Genomic DNA, 19,613 nt, shown 5'->3' with positions numbered 1-19,613 from the left:
GGTTGGGTCCCGGGGGCAGCAGACTAAGCAGAGACCCAGGCTTCCCTTCCCCCAGCCATCTCCTGCAGCACCTCTGGGTGAATACTGTCTCTCCAGCATGTCCTGGGTTTTCCAGAGGGCCTCCTTCCGGTTGGACATGCCCGAACACCTCCACCATCCTCAGATGCTGGACCACCTCAACTGCTCCTCTCGATGTGGAGGAGCAGCGACTCTACTCCGAACTTCTCACCCTGCGTCGAAGGGAGAGCTCAGCTACCCAGCCAAGGGAAACTCATCTCAGCCGCTTGTACTACGACCTACTCTTTCGGTCACTACTCACAGCTCGTCAGCGTAAATAAGCGTGGGAACATACAGTAGGTCGATCTGTGAAGAGAAAGCCTGGCCTTTTGGCTCAACTCTCTCTTCAACACAACAGACTGGTGCAGAGTCTGCCTCACTGCAGACTCCACACCGATCTGCCTGTCAGTCTCCTGCTCCATTCTCCCCTCACTCGTGAACAAGACCTGAGATACTTAAACTCCTCCACCTGAGGCAGCAACTCCTCCCCTAACCGCGAGCCTTCCACCCTTTTCCGACTGAGAACACATGGTCTCACGTTTGGCTGTGCTGATTCTCATTCCCTCTCATTTCACGCTCAGTTGCAAATGGCTCCGAATAAAACTGAAGATTATGATTTTATTGCTCATTTATGGAAAGTCTTTTAACATTTTCTTTTATTTGTTTGTTTACTGGTCTGTGGGTAAAGGACAGGAAGAGACTAAATGGCATTATTAAAGTGTGCTTAAAGATCATTAACGTTCAGCAGAGAGACCTGGCGTTGCACCTGGAAAGTCAGGCGATCAGGAAAGCTAAACGGATAACAAGTTTGAATTAAAAGCACATTTTACCTTCTTATTTTACTGTCATGCCTACAGGTCGACATTATCAAATTCCCGTAACTAAAACCAATCGATATTCTTAGACATACATCCCCTCTATAATCAGACTACCTAACTGTGATTTTAATCCTAATTGGCAATTCTTGTGCTTGTACTCTTAATTTTATTCTTTTTCTCGGTGTCAACTGTCTTTTTACTTTACTTGTGTACTTTTACTCTTGAGTATCCTGATACAGTTTTTTTTTTTTCCCCACTCTTACTAATCTTGCTGTCCCATGACATGACTCGAGCACTTGCACTGTAGATCTGTGTGAACTGAGGTGGAATATGTTAGTATATCTGTTGGTTTTGCTGTTTGTTGATGTTGATGAAGCTGCTGCTAAGAAATTGCTCTTCAAGGGACTAAAAAAGGTTTCTGATCCGAAAAGGATCACATCATCTTCAAAAAGCAGAAATTCAAACTAGACCCCTTCGATCCCCTGCCTGCACCTAGAAATTCTGTCCAAACCCCTCCTACCCCCACATTTTTCCTCAGCAACTGTAGAGGCTGCAGCCCGCTTGGCCAGGTGATACCGGTCAACGGCCTCTGGAGTTCTACAGGCTAACCAAGCCCTGCAGGACACCTTCTTCAGCTTTACGGCCTGCCTCCCCAGGGTGTCCACCCACAGAGTTATAATTACCGCGATGACAGGCACCCATGACGTTACGGCCACAGCTGCAGTCGGTGGTCTCAACAGAGGAGGCCCATTCAGACTCCAGGTCCCTCACCTCCCTTGAGATGTGGTTCTGCCGGGCGTTGGAGTTGGAGACCTGTCTGATAGGGCTGGGGATAGATTCAAATGTCAAGAATCGATTCGATTCCGATTCTTAAGATTCAGAATCGATTATCAACATTTGATTCGATCCGATTCGATTCCGATATTGATTTGGGTTAGTGTTATTAAAACAGTTTTTTGAGCTGAATTATATGAATTATATGACTGTAGTTATGCAAAATATTACTACTAGTATTATATTGAGATTAAACAGCAAGTATTGGCAGCTAATGATGCTGTAAGGACCAATCAGCTCCCAGAATGCTGATAGAACTGCTTTCAGAAACATCATGTGGGTCAGAATTACCAAACAGATCCAGGGAGGAAACAGAGACGGATGAAATCGGTTTTATTTTTTCCCACATTCCGTTTTTATTTGTTCCATTTTCGGTCTATTCTGGTTTTTAATTTTTGAGCATTTGGTTTTTAGAATTTTTTGCAAATGTAACCCCAAGACAGTATATAAAGTAATGAAATATAGACAATTTATGCAATTATAACCTAACACTTTAATGTGTTCATACCTTTAAACATATTTAAAGGCAAAAACATGGCACCAGTTATTCTCGTGTCCAACAAAACATTCCTTTTTTGGGGATAAACAAAAAAATAACCAAAAGTTGTAATGTAATCATGAAAAAAAAAAACATAAATAAAAAAAAAAAAAAAAATCGATCTTTGGACATATGAATCGATTTTTAGGAATTAATATGAGAATCGATTTAGAATTGGGAAATCGATTTTTTCAACACAGGCCTACTGTCTGACAGGTCCTTCCACCAGACGTTCATAGCAAACCCTCACTACTTAGATTTTTTTCTTTAAATTCTTAACACCATTCACACATTTTATATACAGTAGTTATTAGCTCCTGCACCTCCTACAATGTCAGAACTTTTCTCAGTAATCCTCACTTCTGAAAACATAATAAGTGTTATTGTGTGAAACCAGACCTACAACTGCGAACATCTGTGGGTCATTGAAAACTTAAAGGAGTAGAATTTATCATGACTGTTCAGGATCAAGGGAGATAGTTTCGCTTTAAAGGCACAACATAGCCCTAAAAACATCCATCAGTTGAGCATAAACAGATTAATCTGCTTAGTATAATATTGCACTACAGGCAAGATAGTGAAAGAAACGACAGTGAGCCACAGTATTATAAGCCCCAGGTCCTGAAGAAAACTCTCCTTCAGAGACCATGAGGAAGAAAATCGATGCTCCACATAACTCAACATATTCCACTTATCCAAGCTGCGGAATGTCTTTGGAGAGCTGTTTGACTGAGTTAAGACTGATTCGTACAGTAGTTTTACCATGCATGTTATTCCCCACACTAATGAAATATGCACATGAAGCCACTGTACGTCAATCCCCTGAAAACACATCTGGATGAATGGGTTCATATCAGTTATGAGATCAGAGACATAGCAGCGCAGGAGACCGCAATAACTTTCAAAACACAACTCACACATGCAGTTTACAGTCGCAATCAACTCTTTACGCTTCCATGCACACATTATGTGCTTCTGCATGTTCGAAACACATCCGCTGCAAAAACCAATTGTGAGAGCAAGCTTCCTTTTTGCACAAGCAATTTACATCTGCACTTTAACTGGGAGGAGGAAAACATTAAATATATGATCATGCAAATTCAGTTTGTTGCAGCCTGGTATTTTGTACAATTAAATTCAGTTTTATTTTCTGATTATTCACAATATGTTATGGCTTTTACTTTCTCAGCTCTTCCTTTTCTACCTGTGTTTTCATCAAACCTTAAATAACAACATATGCTATTTTTTGAAGTGTATGTTTTTGACAAAGTCCCACAGTTTATTAGGTGTTCTCAAAAACACAGATACAGTGCTTTTTTATGTTTGTTTGATTATATACTAATTGAAAGAGAAAGATGCCTGTTAATAAAAGCCTTTCACAGCAGAAGGTGATGCATTAAACCGACGATGCAAAACTTGAAGAGAAATGCTGCAAAAGGTTTTTTGCTTCCAAATTGACCCGAAGCAGCTATTAAAATCCGGCTTGATTTCATTTTGGCCAGCCGACTTGTTGAGGTGCGCCATTAAATTAGCGCACATATATAACAAGTCAAGATTAATACCGCAGCTTTATTGCTGGAAGTGTTTTGCTGTGTACGTGTGCATTTTCATTCCCGATGCAGTTGACCGAGTTGAAACGGAAGGACAAAGGCTGAAAGGGGACGGTCACGTGTATCCCCAGGCATAAACGCCACTGCATCATCCAGCTGCCCAGCGTCCTGTAACCAATAAATCATTGCAGGTGCAGGGGAGCAGTGACAGTGTGCTAAGGTCACTCTCATGAATAGGGAATATGTTTCAGTGTAGCTGCTGAAATCAACAAACTTAAGTGCCACTTTTAGCTGCTGGCTCTCATCCTGCCCTTACTAAAAAGGATTCAAACATAACAGCATTTCTAACCCTGGATTTTGTACTTAAAAAAAGAAATAAAATATTCTAAACATAAGTAGAGTAATCTGACCAGTCTGATGAGGAACATAAAGGCCCCCCCTTATTTTTTTTAATCTAAATTACATTGTTGAAATTTGATTTTAAGATTAATGTCACATTGGTCTTTCTGACCATCCCGCACTGATTTATTTTTTCCTTTTTAGTTTGTTTGGGTCCGTTCCCTGTCCAGACCCCTGTATACTAAATGGGTTTGGGGAAAATCAGTGAATTTCCAGACGTTCATTACATTCCATACAATACAATCCAGACAATAATTTCACTCAATCTCTGGGATAATCTAATGTCAGAATTTAGAGGCTCCAGTTTGCCGCCACACTGTCTGAGTGATGCCGACCACAGACGTGATGGACTAAACACTTAAAATATATATGGAACAGCTACTGTATTTGCACAGAACTCTCAATATATATAAATCGAAGCATCTCCCTCGTTTCCCCCTTTTAGTAACTCTCAGAAACATAAAAGCAGAAACAATAATAAAAGAAAAGAGTTGGAATCTGTGTAAAATGTATATAAAAACAGCAAAGAATTAGTTTTAATTCTCATAAACCCTTATTTTATTAAAAAATAAACATAAAAAACTAAAATAAAAATGTTTAAACAGCAGAAATGCAATCTTAAAAGAATAATGGCTGCAACACATCTAAAAAAAAAGTAGGGGCAGGGTTATGGTCACCACTGTATCCCACTGTTGTCCCATTCTTGCCTGAAAAAAAGGCCTGCCTCTTCTTTGTCATATATTATTCTTAATTTCATGATGTACCAAATGTTTTTATGTGGTGAAAAGTCTGGACGGTAAGCAGACCAGTTCTACTATGAAGCCATGTTTGTGTAATAGATGGAGCATGTGGTTCAGCGTTTTCTTGATGAACGAGGAACGGTTGCCTTGAAAAAGATATATTGCAGTAAAACCTGTCCATACCCGTCAGCGTTGACATATCTAAGCCGTCCATTCTAAAATGCCCCAATGCAGCCAGAGTGCAGACTTTTGAACTGAGCACCGACCACAAACCAGATGGTCCCTCCCCTCTTTAGCCTGAAGGACAGGGCAGACTCCACTTTGCCTCGGCCCATTTTAAATGACCTTTAGCCCAGAGAAGTTAGCAGCACTTCTGGATAGGAGCCACATAGCTGTTTCCCATAATAGAGCTTTAACCTGCATTTTTAGATGGCACAATGACGTGGGTTTTTAGACAATGAATAATGGGACGAGTTCCTGAGCGCACGGAGTCATTTCCATTACTGAATCATGCCTGTGTTTTTACAGCAGCTCTGCCTGATAAAGATTGAAGGCATCAAATATGGATTTTTAGCTCCAGCACTCAGAGATTTCCTCAGGTTCTTTTATTATCTTATTTACACTAAATGATGACTTATTGCCATTTTATGCTGTGGAACATTATTGTAAACTTGTTTCTCAATTTTCAGATGCAGTTTTTCTCAGAGTAGTGAACCTCTGTCCATAATAACTAGTGAGACATTTCCCCTCTCAAAAGTGTTCTTTTGTTTTGTACCCAGTTATGTCACCAGACTCCTGCCAGGTAACTGAATTAGGTGCAACAATTTCATCCCCTTACTTTTCATACATTTTGTTGCCTATGTCCCAACGTTTTTATATTAGATAATATTGTTCATAAAATGGTAAAATGTCTCGGTTTCAACATTTTAAAGGAGCATGAGGCAGGATTGAGGCAGGATTTATGAAAAAAATTGTGTATACGTTTTAAGTTTTCTAGTAATAATGTCAGATGAAGCGTTCCAAACCAAAAAGAATGAGCCCTCTACCGTATCTCTCCTTTGCCTTGAACAGGCTGTGTGCTGCAAAATGTGCTGCAATTCGGACTCCGAATTTCCCGCACTGGGCGGCGGATGTGACGTCACATGACGCTGCATGCGCGTTCTCCCCGTTCTCCCGTGCCGGCTTCACTGTTGGCTGCAGTACCCCCGACGGCCGTCGTGGCGAAGGGTGGCGCTAGAGAGTCTCATTTCTTAAAAGGAGCCTCATGCTCCTTTAAGTGTTTCCCGTAGTCTATTTTGAATAAAATATGGGTTTATGAGATCAGATTACTTCATTCTGTTTTTCATTTACATTTTACACCACGTCTCAACTTTCTTTGGGGATGGTGGTTATATTTGCAGAGCCTGAACTTTAATGACAAATAGGAATATTGGCCAATAAAAATCAAATAACCTGTTATGAGACGCCACAAGAGACCAAACACGACACAAGTGCACAGCTTTTTAACTCCAGCTACATCAAAAGTATCACAGAGAGATTGAGACAAAGGAAAAAAACACAGCTCATGGAAAAACAGGTGGATAAATAAGTGAGTGAATTTTTATTTACATCTTTATATATATAAAACTTTGCAATGAGAGCAAAAATAAAATAAATGCTCCATTTCAGGAAATCGAATCCACGGGGAACAAAGTAAAAATGTAGGTCTAACATATGTGTTCATGCCTGCGTGTAAGCTGAACAGTTAAAACAAGAGTGATGGATGATGAGGCAGGCTCCCGTTGAAAGAGATGAAGAGACAGAGACGGATGGAGAGAAAGATGAAGCCGGCGTGATAAATAGCAAATGAACTGCAGAAAATGAAAAGGATTTATAAATGCTTTCTTAATTTAAAAAAACAAAAAAAAAAACGCATTACAGCGAATGAAACTGGGGTATGAATTCTTATAGAACTTCATGCAAAAAGGAGACAAAAACATGAAAGAGCATGTGAAGGACAAACGAGAGATGGAAAAAGAAAGAATAGCTATTAGTAAGTGACTCAAAGGATGAGCGAAGGATACAAAACATAAGTTTAATTGCCTGACTAATTAGAGTCTTTGTTTCGAGTTTCTCTCAGTCAGCTGAACAGACAAAAGGATAAAATAAGAGGCTTCTGCGGCACTGAACAATATTCAGGGAATATCATCACTGCCTGAAGTCTACTTTGGTTGAGCCATGAAATATTTATTTGGCATGAAATGTGGAAAAAGGGCTTTTTTTCCCCCCTCCATTTTTCTTCTTCTCTCTGATATACAAAATCCTTTTCACAAGCATCTAAAAAACACACACATACACACACTGGACTACAGAAATGCAACATGTCCAACAGGCAGACTGACACACACACACACACACACACACACACACACACACACACTAACACATGCACACAGTTGGTATTAAAACAACCTGTTCTCTCTGCCTTTGCTATTACTGCTGCTCTTTTATTCTCCTAGTGCGAAGCTCTATCCTATCTCCCTGCTGACAGTTATAGAAATGCCTACTTTTCCCGTATTTCTGTTCTTCTTCTAACTCAATTTCTCATTTACGCTATCTGATTGTCACTGTCCCCATCTCCCTCTCTCTCCCGATTCCATCCATCTCTAATGCCCACAAGTGACCTTTAAATAAAAGACTTTTTTTATACTACATTAATGATATTAGTGCTGAGAGCTGCCCCAAAGAGGTCCACAAACTTCACTTTTCTCCCCCTAACACTCTCTTCCTTCTTCAATCCATTTCTCATGCATTCGTTTAATCCATCAGAGAGCTATCATGCTGCTCTTCCCTGCAGCCTCGATAAATCCTCTTTCTTCCATCCCCTCCATTTGCTTCCTCCTTTTCCTTTTCCCATCTCCCTTTTCCTTCCCTTCAGTGCTTCCCCTCTATGCCGTCATGCCATCCTTTTTTAAAAAACTTTCTATTGTCTTACTGCCAGAAATTCATAAAAATAAAAAAAAATGTTGCGCAGTGTTTTGAATTTAATGTATTTGTGCTATTCTGAAAAACAGAGAAACTTGTGCACTTTGTATTATTAGACCAAGGTCAAAACCAGTTTGCATGAAAAAAGCTAATCAATATTGTTATATAGGGAAGATTGGTGTCCTTTACACATGTACCCAACTGCAATGCAGTTATAAATATTGGATTGTCACTTAATTCCACTTGAGAAAGTTATTGTTGGACTGAGCCTCTAACATTGATGGTGACGGAAAGCTTAAACCATGCAACGAGCACATTAGGATTACATTAGGATTTCTTCAGAAAACAGGAAAAATAAAGTAAAACTTCTCATAGCTCAGATATAGCACTTAGTATGCATGAGTTCCTGATTACTGATCCCCTCTTATAACATGCCAATACATTCTAGATATCTAGTAGATCCCTATGAAAACGGCTTATAAATCCATTTCGCAGTAGCTAAAAAACGTAATTTCTGCACTCTATCAGACTAACCTGACCCTTCGTCATCATTAGTGTCTCTAATCATGATTGGCCACCCCCAGTTTTGTATTACAGTTTGGTTTTCACTCAAGCATTACTGCCAATCAGATGTCTGCTTTGAAACCACAGTTTTTCACAGCTGAAAACATGTGCATCAACACCCCAAAGGCATTATGATTAAACACAAGTCACTACACACTGACACACACACACACACACACACACACACACACACACACACACACACACACACACACACACACACACACACACACACACACACACACACACACACACACACACACACACACACACACACACACACACACACACAAACCTAAATTTGTGTCTTAACAGGCTCACATCCCATAAAGAAACAGATGGTGGGGTAAAGGCCAGAGGGAAGACAGCAGCGCGGAGAAGTCACTGCAGCTTGCTGTCAAACAACTTCATTCTTATTCAACTGCTACACTGTATCAGTCAATTACCTTGAGAGGAAGGAGGTTAACGTTAAAGCTGGTACTCACACTCAAACAATCAAGGATATGTGGGGGACACAGACACAAGAAGCCACATTAAAGTTGACACTTACATATAATGAGAAAGTGCAAGTGCTCAGATTAGTTGCAACATTAAGCTCATCTCCATGCTAAATCTCTATGTCTATGATGTTATGAGCATAAAAGCGCAATATCATTTCCTCTTGCTACATACTTGAGTCTTCTTGCCAGCTAATAGCCAGGAGTGCTTAAGTGATTCAATTATAGATACTGAGATGCTGAGGTGAAATAGCTGGTCATTCTCCACTAGGCTTCCCTCTTTGTTGCTGGGAAAAGTGCAGTTAACTCTTTCCACCCTTGAGGAGATGTGCATGGAAAACAAATGAGAGGGCTAAATCTGCATCTCAAAATAAAAAAATGGCAGCAAAGATAAGCAGGAAGATGCACCAAAAAAGTGTGGGCATCATATCTTTGGCTATAGAGTATTTGCATATGCTCTTCTTTGCAGTTTCTGAAAGGTGGTGTCACAGATAACCTTAGAGTCAACCTGCACCTATCCTATTCACCCCACACAAATGGTAATGTTGTGCAGAAGTCATAATTTCAATTATTACCCCTGTAGGGTATATTTGTAACACACAATATAAGTATTGTTCATTCCACCTTTAAAAGTAAAATCTGCTTTAGATTCTGTCAGGGTGTGGTTGGAGTAGGACCCAGACGCAGGAGAGACGTAGGAGGCAGGAATTCCAAAAATAATGATTTGTTTAAAGGAGCTTGAGGCCGGATTGTGGCAGGATTTATGAAAAAAATCCGTATACATTTTAAGTTTTCTAGTAATAATGTCAGATGAAGCTTTCCAAACCCAAAAGAATGAGCCCTCTAGTGTATCTCTCCTTTGCCTTGAACAGGCTGTGTGCTGCAAAATGTGCTGCAATTCGGTCCCGAATTTCCTGCGCTGGGCTGCGGATGTGACGTCACATGACGCTGCATGCACGTTCTCCCCGTTCTCCCGTGCCGGCTTCACTGTTGGCTGCAGTACCCCCAACGGCCGTCGTGGTGAAGGGTGGCGCTAGAGAGTCTCATTTCTTAAAAGGAGCCTCAAGGAAGAAACGCGCTGCTTAGCAGGACTGCAAAAAACCAGAACATGACAAAATCCATAATAACCGGACCTGACACATTGGGGGTAGAACAGTACAGACCAGCAGGGAACAAGGGAAAGAAAAGACAAGATATACACCAAAGGCTTGACAAGACACAGGTGCAGACAATCAGGGCAGATGGGAACTAGGGAAGTCAATACATAACTTAAACACAAGGACATGGGGTTTCAAAATAAAACAGGAACCTAAATACCAGAACTGTGAAAAAACGAGACCTTAACTCAAAAACGTGACAGGTTCTTAGTCAACTACTGTAGGTCATGGGGATCCTCAAAAACTTGATTCAAAAACCCCTTTTACATTGGAGATACCCCATGTTTAACAAGCAAATCTAGCGTGTCACCTGCCCTTTTAACATTATTGACTGACACAGGGTGGCGTGTAGAACAAGATGAGGACGTCCACGACCTCCCCATCCTCAGAGCCGTAATTAGCTTATTACAGAACCGTAATCTGCAACTGGCTAAATGACAGACTGGACTTTGCAAGGCACGGAACTAATTAATAAAAAAGTGAGGAGCCTTAGTTATTTGCAATCAACGAACAACAGCTGGAGTGGCAGAGGGAAAACTTCTGGTCCTATTTGTGCAACATGATTTGGGGGAAGTCGCTATGCAAATCCTACTGTCATTCAGCATGGATCCACCACCCACTCCTTGTCCTGCATCATCCAACTCTTCGGATGTTGGTGAAGTCAACGGTGCCAACCAGACAGAAAGCGGCCTGTCGTGTTACGTAGTACCAATGGATAACGCCTCCGGACTCGTCGTCGTTCTCCTCAACTGGGCTTCAGAGGAGACAATAATACGCCTTGCACTTACACTGGCCAATGCCCATAAAACACACGTTCATCATCCAGGGATAATAGCAGGATCTAATCTATAAACGCGTAAAGGGTTTATCTTGGTTGTTGAGGACATTTCACTTTCCCTCTAGAAGGCTTCCTCAACTGGCCTTTTAGATGCAGAGGCAAACATTGATTCAAACCTTTGAGGATAACTTCGTGGCACTGCAAGTGAATAAATAAAACACCGTTTCACAAATGCACAGGACAAGTTTCACAAATGCACAGAACAATTCACACATGCAGGACAAGATATACAAATGTATTTTTGATGCACACACAAATATAACCTGATTTACAAACGTTTTTTTGTCTGTGAGCTGTGAGCTAATGTCTCCAAAAACAAATTAATATGGAAGTGTAAAAGTAGGCTTAAATTGGAGCTGTTGTACTGAATCTCTGTTATTTGTTATCTTCTGTTATCTCTGTTATAATCCAAAGAATGTCACAAACATTTCGACACCTCAGGAAATCGAGTCAACCTTGAAAGAGGTCAAAACATACTGTAACTCCTTTAACAGTATGTTCTAATCACAGGCCAGATATCGTTACATATTGATGACAGCAGTGTCTTTATCTTGGCAAATAAACAGAAACAATGATTTTTTTTTTTTATGGCTCTATTGGCCTTTATTTGAATTGTAGAAAGGACGGGGATAGAGAGAGAGAATGGGGGCGACATGCAGCAAGGGGCCACAGGCCGGGACTTGAACCTGCGACTGCTGCAGGACTGTAGGCTCAGTACATGGGCCGCTTGCTTAAACCTCTGTGCCAACTAGCAGCCCAAACAATTACTCTTTTTGCAAATTTGATTTGCACAAATTAAAACTTGTTCAAAGCAGAGAATAGTTTAATAAAATTATGCTTTTTAAACTGAGGCTTTTCTTTTTCTGATCTGTTTATTTGTTTGCATTCCCAAACAGATTGTGTCAATGTTCTTTAATCGGCAGTCATTTTCAATAAAATATACCTCATAACTTCAACCAAGCGTCAATTGAATCCCAGTCCGAGATGCTCAGAAGGTTCTACCTCAGATCAATTCAGCTTGTAGAACTTTAGCAAATGTCACCCTTCCCCGCTGTTGTCTACTCAGCCTGAGGCTCTGTTGGCTGTTTCAGAGTTGACAGGGGTATGTGGCTTCCTCTTGTCACTACTTCTCTGTCGCTCATAAGGGTGTTGTGACAGCACCTACCAGGCACTGTCAACCTATAACTTCACAGATATAAAGTAGAGGTGGGACAAACAGTTTCACTGACGAAAAAGGACACTTTCCCAGCGAAGAATTTTTAAAACTCACGGCCACGGATTTGAGGCAACGACCTTAACTCTGATTCAGTTTCAGCATTCATTTGAGTGTAGACAATTTTATACAATATTTGTCTTATATATGAATGTACAACATCACATTTCCCATTACAACAAAAAGCCTATTATACCGCTGTGTTCTTTTTTCTTCTTGTTTTTTGGGTGTCCGGTATACCAGGATGTTTACACTGCACCCACAGAGCAGAAATCATTTCAGATAAAATGGTTAATAAAGATAAAAAAGAAATTTGGAGAGAAATTTGGAGACAAAATTCATGCATGCGTCATCTTTAAGCTTTAATGATCAAAAAAATCATAAAACAAAACCAGTTTTCAGACTTCCCATAGACACAAATAGTGTGAGTCATTACCTCCAGGTGGTGTGTATGACCACCAGATCTCTTTTTTTCAGTTCATGACGTCTATCAAAATAAGCACCAGGAATGAACGCTGCAGAGCAACAGGAAGGCCAGCATGTCATAAAAGTATAAATTCTTCCCATCTTATGTGTTTTGGATGGAAAGCCTTTACATTTGTCCATCTCTTCCCTGTATACACCTCAGTCGAAAGGAAAAATAACACGTCTGACATGCAGTACAGGTTTTATTGACCTCATATTCTTAGATTTTACCCATGCTTTCAACTCAGTCCTCATCTACTTCATACCTACAAACTATATCAGACAAATAGCAGACAAAAGCAGACCACTAGATTTTCTTATATGTTTCTGATCATTGTTCTTTTGCATGACCGGATTGCAGTCAATACACTCAGTGTGGTTACACGCACATCTAAATCAAGCTATTGGCAACAATCTAGCTAAGGATTAAACTGGAGGTTCAGAGAAATCCAAGTATATATGCACGAGAAGACAATCAAATTATTGAGCTATGTGGAGCCACACGCATTTTTGCGTCGGCATTCTTCTGGTATAATTAGTAAACAAGCGCGAAGGAGGACAACAACATGCAGAAAAATGGATGCTAATGATGCAGCAGCTCTGTAAATTTTGTACATACTAAGCCTGATCATGTTGCAGTAAGATGCACGCAAAGTATCCCGCTTCTTCTTCTGTTACCGTGTTGTTGTGATGCCGTGACTGTTATTATTCCCGCTCCCGCCGCTCGTCACTTCTAGAAGGGGGAGTCCCGAGGCAGCCAGTAGCTCGGTTCAGTGTGGGTTGCAATGCGTATATATATAATAACTTGAATTAGGACCGCATTATCTGTCACTAAAAGCTCGATCTCAAGAGCTTCAGTTCAGCCCGGCTAAGGTGCATACAGTACATGGCTTTTAAAAATTCGAAATTGGTCGGATTAAAGCAACAATTCGACTTTCTTTTAGTGCATATAACTTACTGAGAGACAGATTTACATCTGAGTCTAGAATACTTATATGTTATATTGAGGGGTTAAAGGGTGCCTCAGCGACTTTAAGGTCCCGTGTTTGCAAAACAACCCCAAATCATCACACCTCTAACAGAGTTATTTATGCTGATACTGTATGTCTTGCTTGTTTTAACCCCACATTGTGCATTCTTTCCTTCTGGATTGTTAAAGATACAAACACCCAAAATAAAGGCATATGTCCTTTTTATGAGAAGAGAAAAAGGTGACAGATAATTTTGCTTGAAATGTTATTTTTCTTTATTTTCTTTTTTTTTTCAAACTATGATCTTATTTCATTCCCCAAAAAAAAAGTAAGTCATATGGAAGAGTCTTGTGCTAGGATGTCTGCTCTGGGGGTGTTGAAGGACTTTTACAATGCAATTTTAAAAAGATAATGTGCTGATTTTCTGCAGCAAGACAACAGTGGGTTCGGGTTCTACTTTAGGTTTCCAAATTCTTTAGTAATAGAGCGTTTCACCCACCTGCCTGTCTTTATAACGACACCCACAGGACTTCTGTTCTGTTCTGATCACAGATGAGATTCATTAGTGTTCCCACATGATAACTGTAACTCCTAAACAATTGGTGTAATTCAAAAGATTCATACGGTTTCTAAAGAAAATGAGTTTTCTGATGCTTTATGGCGTGATACACAACATAATATGGCATTATGTACCGCAAGCAAGTGAAGATCGATGTCCTATGTTTTGTATGCTGCTCTGTTGGGTCAGTTTTAAATCAGACAATTTCTTATTTTAACCTTGCAGGATCATTTGCTTTTAACTTACAGAACTATTACTTACTTAAAGCCGTATTTACCTAATTTTAAAAGGTACAGTAAAAGGATCCAGTGATGTTTTTATGTTTTCACATGTAAAAAAATTGGAATTTTTTTTTTTTCTATGACTGTAAATATGAGTGTGTGTAAAACAGGATGGGCCTTTACACATGCCGTATGTTCTCTAGCCTCAGCAGCCTTTGCTTGATTTTCACAGAGACGTCCACCACAGGCAAGTGAGGGGTTTAAAGTGGACCCCTCAACAACAATATGTTTCACTGCCTGACACTATGATTCAGCCCTGCAGCTGCCATCACTCAGTGTTCGGTCAACTGTACTACAATCCGCTGTACATGCCCAATGGACTGTGACTTATAAATAACTGCAGTCCCGAGTGAGAAAGAAAAAGAAACAACCTTGCTAATGTGCAAGTGTTTCTACTCTCCTCCTTTTAGTTACTTCTCTCTGTTCTCCGGTGCGCCATTCCACTCCATTCTTTTATGCTCTATTTTATTTCAGCTTTGTTTAATTTCACTCTGGGCCCAGTATGATAATAACCAGGCATATTGCAAGAATTGTGGCAAATTGCTGCTCTGATTAAGGCTTTGTAAAGAACATAACTGTTGTTGAATGCACTAAAAAGGCTCAAATGGTCCCGAACTTATTCTGAAAAAACAAATTGAAGAAATGGATCATGCGCTGGTTTTATCTTCAGGAGTAAAGCAGTTAAGTGCAGAAGTATTTGAGTTTGAACAATCTATATGACAGATTTCATACTGATCTTTTTGAAATTACATTTTAAGGAAACTGCTTCCATTTTAGGGGATTAAAAACATTTGTATATATATATATATATATATATATATACACACACACACATAATTGTGAATATAACCATACTTCCTTCCATTCAAATCCTTTGCAGGTAACTGACTTGGCCATTGAAAGATATTCCATTTCTTTGCCATCAAAAGTCTAGATGTGCTTTTTCAGTAGGTTTAAGGTCGTTTCCCATCTGCTCTAATGCATCCTCTGATCAATTTTGTAGCATTTGGCAAAATGTGAGAAGAGAGTATTACTCTATACGCCTCAGAATTCATCAAATACTGTAACAGCAAGCCCGTTCATCCAGACCTGCTAGTGACCTTACACTGCACCCTCCATGTTTAACACATGATGTGTTATGCTTTTGATGTTATGCTTTCGTTCCTTTCCTTCACCATACATTTCTCCTCACATCATTCTGATAAATTTAAGATATTTTCTGGTAAAGTCTAATCTGGTTTACCTGTTCCTGGATCTTACCCGTGCTTTGCACGTTGACGTACACCTTCTCTATTTACATTCGTGAAAGCATCACTTGATTGTAGAGTTTGACAATAACATGCCTATCTTCTCCAAGGTGAACTTGACTTCTGTTGATGTTGTGAAGGTGTTTTTCTTCATCAAGGAAAGGATTCAGCGATCATCCACTTTGGTTGTCTTCTATGATCTTCCAGTCGATTTGATCTCGATGAGAAGTGCTTTCACTCTTTGAAAGGATGAACCACGCTGTTAATTTTGCCTTGCACCTTTTTGCTATACTACTTTGATTTGTATTTATTTATTTATTTTTTCTCTCAGCCATATGACGGTCACCTTCACTTTAATTGAGATCTCCTTAACACTTCATATCGGTAGCTCCAGTCAAACAAGTGCCCAAAGCCAACTTGATACCTGATATCAATTCCAGGCTTTAAATCTGCTTTACTTGTCTTGAAGTAGAGACTGAATGGACCACACCTGGCCAATTAAAGCATTTTCAATCATTGAGCCACGTTTTGAGCTCCAGGACGTTTTCCTTAAAATGACTGTAATTCCTGAATGGCAAATGCCAATTTTTTATTTGTTTTGCACTTCTGATATCATATCTGAAAATCTACAGTACATTGTGATCATATCTCAATAATTGTTATTTCACATCCATTGTGGTAAAAATGGAAACTCATAAAAACTCTGTCATTGTCCAAATTCCTCAGGCTATGAATGCAAATTGCCTTCTGTTTGCAAAATTGAGGATAATAATTCAACCTGATGTCATTTTGTTAATTTCTTTCTCTTTTTAAGCGATATCTTATTTTTGCTGCAGAAACATTCTAATGCATTTTTTCAAATACATTTTCTCTTTTCTGCCATGCTATTGATTTCATTTTAATTATGTCCCAACTAATTTTATGAATGCATGGCAATCAAATCTGCTTACATATTTGCAATCTTGGGATTGCACTCATTTCTATAAACAGAAGAAGTGTAATAGTGGGTGCATGAAGTGTGTTACTCAGTGCAGTCCAGGAAACACATTGCAAAGCTTTGCGTTGTTGCACAACACTCATTAGATGCACAGACAGATTTTGAATGGTGTGCTCTTTAAGAGGTGCTCATTGATGCACCGAGGCAAGCATTTCCTTCAATATAAAAAATGAAAATGTTATTTTACACACACCCACATGCACAGAAACATCAAACCAGTGATTTAGGATTATGTTAAACTGGTCTCTCACGCTGTCTCTAACACAGTTCCCCCTGCAGCAAGGGATGGTGAGTTGCTATAAAATAATGGCAGATTTAACTGATGTCATTAGCCCTAACAAAGATTGAACAAGGTGTGTGAGTCACTCCTCAGTGATTTTGGTTAAGACTGACATGATAACATCACGCAATTACTGCAGATTTGTCGGCTGCACATCCATTATGGAAATCTCCCGTTCCACCACATCTCAAAAGTGCTCTTTTGGATTGAGATCTGGCGACTGTGGAAGCCCCTGCAGTAGAGTGAAATCTTTGTCATGTTCAAGAATCCAGTGTGAGATGATTGGAGCTTTGTGACGTGATGCACTATCCTGCTCGATATAGCCATCAGAAGATGGATACACTTTGGTCATAAGGGTATGAACACGGTAAACAACAATAGACAGGTATGCTGTGGTATTTAAACAATGCTCAATTGGGCAAAGGGGCCCAAAATGTGCCAGAAAAAAAAATATCCTCCACACCATTACACCCCCACCAACAGGCTGAACCAATGATATGAGGCAGAAGAGTCCCAGGCTTTCATGTTGATTACACCAAATACTGACTTCCATCTGAATGTTGCAGCTGAATGGAGAGTCATCACATCAGGAAATGTTTTCTAATTATCTATTGCCCAGATTTGGTGAGCCTCAGTGAATTGTAGACTCAATGTCATGTTCTTAGCTGAGAGAAGTGGCACCCGGTGTCGTGTTCAGCTGCAGTAACCCATGTCCTTTGAGGTTTTACGCGTTCAAAGATGGTTTTCTGCATACTTTGGTTGTAAGTGGTTGTTTGAGATACTGTTACCATTCTCCTCTGACACTGGCAATTGCTTGTATGACAGCAACATGACACGTTCAAACCCACTTGAATTCCCTTTCTTCCTCATTCTGATGCCTGGTTTGAACTTCAGCAGGTCTTCTTTACCATGTCTACATGCATAAATGCATTGAGTTGCTGACATGAAACCTGGGAGATTTTTATGGCCCAATATGCTTGTACATTTCAGTTTATGGTAGAAATATCTTTCTTCTATGAACTGAGTGCTGCAGTAAGTGCTATTGACCCAAAATAAATATCACTGCTGAGTCACACATTTACTTGTATCATCGCCTTTTGTGTCATTTTTTGTAATATGCATGACATTGGATGAATTAATTCATTATGATGCTACGTCTACACTTAAGTAGCTCATATGTGTTTAGAAGAGACATCTCTGGTCCTGTAAAAAACTGCCCGAGTCAACATAAATTAAGCTGTGTTTAGAATAATCAAATACAGATTAACTATGCTACTCAGTCTACATAACAAGAGAAAATCTACCCAATATAAGACCTTCATGTACGGCGTGCCTCCGGCTCCTATATATTATATATCTATGAACTTCAGTGTATGAAGGAGACACACGATGTAACTGCTGACGAAGAGCTAAACACCGTATATGTGTGTGTGTGTGTGTGTGTGTGTGTGTGTGTGTGTGTGTGTGTGTGTGTGTGTGTGTGTGTGTGTGTGTGTGTGTGTCAGGGATAATTATGTCTGGCACAAAAAGATTCAGTGTCTGTATGAACCATAAATCATATTCTGTTCACCCTGTGCTGGAGAAAAACGACCCACTCCGTCAGAAGCATTATAGACTGTACAAGTAAGACGAGACTCTTTTTTATTTTGTAAATAACTCTGCTCAAGAAGGTTACATTAGTACATTTTTGTTTAGCATAGGCTCAGTGCATAAACTGTTACAGTCATTAGGCATCCAGGCTGCGTGGCAGGAAGATAAAGGGCAGGCAGTCTTTGTGTGTAAATGATGAGTTTCAGACAAATGTTTTTAAGTTGTGGTATAAAAGCTGATATTTAAAACTGTTCAGATGTTACACAAATGAAGTAATGGATATGACTGAACTCACACAGACCTACTGACTTTTCCAAACATTTAAACACCTCCCTTAGTTGGCTGAGCATGCGGTTTCATAAAAGTAACCAACTTCAGTATCATTATGATCATACTGTAGGTATTTGAACATGAAGTCTATTATTATCTGGCGACACTGAAGCCCAGTAAGCTTTGTCAGTGCTCCAACCAAAGATTTCTCTGCTAGTTGGGGCTGTTAGATTGCTATGATAATTTATAAATATACATTGTAATGTTCTAAGTCATTGAGTTTGTGCCATTAAATTGGGTAAACTATTCTTATCTCTCACTTCAAACACAACCGTGTGCCTGTGTGTGTTTGTCTGTGTGCGTCTGTGTGTGGGAGTAATTTAAAGTAGCACTTTACAGCTTGTCCTCCATTCAGTCAGGTAAATGTGAGATCCCAAAGGAATGGAAACACCATTTTTAGGATCTCTTCTCTTGCATAATCTGATAAACCCAAAAACAACTTAAGGAATGGAACCGGCAGCAGAGCAGCCATCACGTTAATGGATGTATTTTATGCAAGCTGCCCTCAGCAATTATGAGGAAAGGCTGTGCTGAACCTGAGAGGACAAGGTAGGTTAATAAATTCTCATCTTACATTTAACCAAAAGAGCTCTTTAAACTGTTACGATTCTCCAAAGTGAGCCGTCCAATAAGTCTTTATCTTCTTCCTCTTTCAGCTGCTCCCTTCGGCACATCATCCTGGCAAATCATCCATTTCCAACTGCTTCTGTTCCCTGCCTCCTCC

General features: G+C 39.8%; 1 protein-coding gene across 1 annotated transcript in view; it reads right to left on the bottom strand.

Annotated features, from left to right (window-relative positions):
• b4galnt4a (beta-1,4-N-acetyl-galactosaminyl transferase 4a) overlaps nt 1–19,613 on the bottom strand; it is a 169,375-nt gene that overhangs the window by 28,790 nt on the left and 120,972 nt on the right. The gene's annotated exons all lie outside the window — the stretch shown is intronic.

Source organism: Cololabis saira, chromosome 5 (genome assembly GCF_033807715.1).
Source record: "Cololabis saira isolate AMF1-May2022 chromosome 5, fColSai1.1, whole genome shotgun sequence".
NCBI lineage: Eukaryota > Metazoa > Chordata > Actinopteri > Beloniformes > Belonidae > Cololabis > Cololabis saira.
This window is presented reverse-complemented; position numbering and strand designations above follow the sequence as displayed.